This window comes from Gavialis gangeticus, unplaced genomic scaffold, assembly GCF_001723915.1.
Source record: "Gavialis gangeticus isolate Ggan-Ray unplaced genomic scaffold, GavGan_comp1, whole genome shotgun sequence".
Classification (NCBI taxonomy): Eukaryota; Metazoa; Chordata; order Crocodylia; family Gavialidae; genus Gavialis; species Gavialis gangeticus.
The window spans coordinates 33313332-33316817 of record NW_017729004.1 but is presented as its reverse complement, the minus strand read 5'-3'; the positions used below and the strand labels follow the sequence as shown (position 1 = coordinate 33316817).

The following is a 3486-nucleotide window of genomic DNA, read 5'->3' as shown; positions in this document are numbered from 1 at the left end:
ATTTCTTTACTGTCCAAACCCCCAAGGTCTGGAACAGCCTGCCATCGGAGGTGGTTCAAGCACCTACATCGAACACCTTCGATGGAAATTTGGATGCTTATCTTGCTGGGATCCTATGACCTCAGCTGACTTCCTGCCCCTGGGGCAAGGGGCTGGACTCCATGATCTTCCAAGGTCCCTTCCAGCCCTAATGTCTATGAAATCTATGAACTGTGTCCAATGTATTTTTAATAAAGGGGGAGGGGGGAGATGGAAATCATTTACATCTTTGTTCTTCTACTTCCCAGCCCATACTTCCCTTACCAATTTTTGATATTTGGACCATGATATGTTTAATGAATATCTTACCTCAAGTGCCAGCTGCCAACATTCTTACATTTACCCCAGTATCAATATTTCTACTAGGAATATTCTGTCCTTTTTTAAATTTTTTTTTAATCTGACCAGTCTGTCATCTAACCTGTTTCTAAAGTTACATAAACAGCTAAATTTCTTATAAAAAATTTAGAGAGATGGCAAGATTAAGAAGCCACTGGAGACAAAGTAAACCTGTATTTTTTCGTTAAGGCTACTAGGCATTTATCTGAAAGTCTGGTTTTTACAAACCAATTTTACAGAAGAGCCTATAAAGAAAACTATAAATTGTTCTACCAAAGAAAAAGCATTTAATGTCATTTTAATGTTATTTCACAATTGAGAAGTTCAATAGACCTTGCAGTTCCTGCTTTGAAGAGATGTAAATGAGTGAAAGAAGAGAGAATAAATACTGGGAATCAGTTATGAAGCATGCTGATACAAGCTTCCTAACTGTGTTTCACATTTCTTAAAGAAAAGGGGAACAGCAGCTCTCCTTCACCATCATAAGCATCTATGTTAAATATCCCTGCTGTAGTCCAAGTAACACTGACTCTTCCATCCAGAGAGACAAGGATTGCATCAATTAATGAGTCCCATGACAGACTGGGCCACTAATGTAGTTTTATAAACAAATCATATCAGGATCAAACAAGGTGCTTTAAGAGACAATAGGGACTCTTAGAGTTTATCCTTTCCCAGCCACAGTACAAGGCAATATGTTCAACATCAAGTAATTTCATAGCCAATGTGCCTTAATCACACCTTTCCAAAATGCAACAAATTTTTACTTCACTGTGAGTGCTTATGCTATGGCCTTGAATTTGCAACCTCTAGGCTATAAACTGTGTCCCTTAGCATATGTGCCACCAGGTTAGAAGAGAAGAGAGATGACTGGAGGCAGAAATGCTGGGTTTTATTCCAGTTTCTGACACTGGTCCAAGTGATACATCAGAATTATTCTAGCAACCTTGCTGTGTCACAATTTCACCTAGCCTGTCAAATGTAAAGCAAAAATACCTACTGAAGTAAGTACTTCAAGAATCTCACATGAAAAAAGTTACATGGAATGATTACCTCAGTTAAGTAACTGCAGGCTTTAAAATCTGAAGACCTCATTAATAAAGAACGGATCCAATCATGATCACAAAAAGACAAGAGAAAAACTCACCACTAACAATTTGAGCCCAGTCCGGATGTAAATTTTTAACAGATGCCAACCTCTCAGATGTGGTTCATTTTATTTTAGTTCCTCTCTGGCTTTCCAGCTTTACCTGACCAAAGGAACAACTAGACAATCTGCAAGGCCTACATACTAGCATAAAAAGGAAATACAGACAGAGCTATCTTGGGGAGGAGTGGGGCTGAATCAGGGCAACTGCCCTGGGCCCCATGCTTTGAGAGGCCCCGAGGAGCTGGACCGACTTCATGGCCAGCCACTCACCACCACCGTGTCCAGGCCCTGCACAGGCTGATTTCCCCTGGGCCCCGTTACGGTTGTCTCTGAATACAGGTAAACGTGCATCACACATAAACAAAGTAATACAGAACATTTAAAGCTCACGTGCAGAATTTTTAGGTTACCCACTGTCAAGGGAAACATTTCTTTTAAGAGACCATAAATTAACATTAAGTTTTACAAGGAAGCACTGCTGAGTAGGTATTATACCTTAGAAGACGTAAAGAAAGCCCTCTCCTACTTCTTTTCCAGCAGCCTCGGGTCCAAAGTCTAATACCACTCTTGAAAAGATTTCAGCAGGTTTAATGAAACAATACCTTTGTTTTGACACTTCCCTCATTCTCAGACTCTCAGTAAGCCAGAAGAGGCTCATTCATAAACAAACAATCTAGAGCCTCATCTCAGCTTGTACTGGTTTAACTAGGTTGCTTTAAAAAGATGATTCTTTGTATTCAGGCACTTTACACTGTTTAAGAGTAACTTATTTTAGTGTGGTTTAATCACGTGCAACCGAGTTAACCTAAACCAAAATAAGGCACTCAAACCTAAATAAGAGTAACTACATACAGAAGTACATAAGTCTAATGAAATTGATTTTATAAGAATTTTTTTTTAATTGATTTTAAAAGAGAAGAAAGAAAAGGAACACAGACTTGCTCAGGTCTCTCCAAATTTCAAATTAATAAAATTAGCACTCTGAGTTGGCCCCACTCCCACATCCCCCAGCTTCTGGGCACACAAAACTGCCAGTAAGCGAGCAAGTGACAGTGACGAGACGAGCGATCATAGCTGTCGACTCTGTCCATCCCTGCGAGGAGATTGCAATCTAGCAACTGAATTCCTTTCCTCTAAATCACTCACAGAACCATAAAACCTCTTTCCAGTGTTCACTTGTAGTTGGAGGGCATGTTCGAGGAAACACTACCATAAAATATTAAAATTTAGAATGCAATCAAGGGACTGAGATGTAAACAAAATACAGACGGTTACTCCATCCGCTCAGACAGTCATATGCATTCATGCGTGATTTGCATAGTGCGCTTCTTGTATCACCGCTCCAGCAAGCATTTCACTGACACATTCATTAATGCAACAACAAACAGACTGATGAAGTTGATGTGCGAACACAGGAAGCCACTGAAACCAGACTAGGGCCAGATTAGATGTGGGATCTCTCTCCCACCCCTACCCCTCCTCTCGTGCCCTCCCCGCACTTGCGGCAGATCCGGTGCAAGCACATTTCTTGAAACAGGGGCTCCAACAGACGCCGCGGGTCAAAAGCCAACCCGACAGTAACCAGCGCCACCGGAGAGATGGACTGGTGCCTTTACTGGATTTCCCCAGCAGGCCACCACTTCCGGTTCGGCCGGAGACACCTCCAGTCACAGCCTCGGTCTCAACCGCGTCCCCCGCGGGAAACACCACGGTGCAGACGAAGGCAGCGGCCGCCGGGCCCCGCTTCACACGTGCCGGCGCGAGGCGCAGGAAGGGACCGAGCAGCAACAGGCTCCTCGCACCTGCCCGTCTGGCGGAGCAGCGCCCCGGGGACCGGTCCGGCCCGGCCCAGCACAAGCGGCATGTGTGCAGGCAGGGCAGGGCAGGGCAGGGCAGGGCCGGGCAGGGCCCACGAACCCGCCTCCGCGGCACAACCCCATCGCCCCCGAGCCCGCCTC

The 3486-nt window shown here is 44.3% G+C and overlaps 1 protein-coding gene across 6 annotated transcripts in view; it reads right to left on the bottom strand.

Annotated features, from left to right (window-relative positions):
• ARHGAP12 (Rho GTPase activating protein 12) overlaps positions 1-3486 on the bottom strand; it is a 183643-nt gene that overhangs the window by 179690 nt on the left and 467 nt on the right. The window contains exon 1 of one of the 6 annotated variants that reach the window (XM_019508202.1): positions 3028-3269. The exons of 4 other annotated variants lie outside the window; for them this stretch is intronic. The gene's annotated coding sequence lies outside the window, so the exon portion shown is untranslated. Of the gene's footprint in view, positions 1-2130; positions 2362-3027; positions 3270-3486 lie in introns of those variants that run through there. One more of the 6 variants, XM_019508203.1, reaches the window with a different exon arrangement.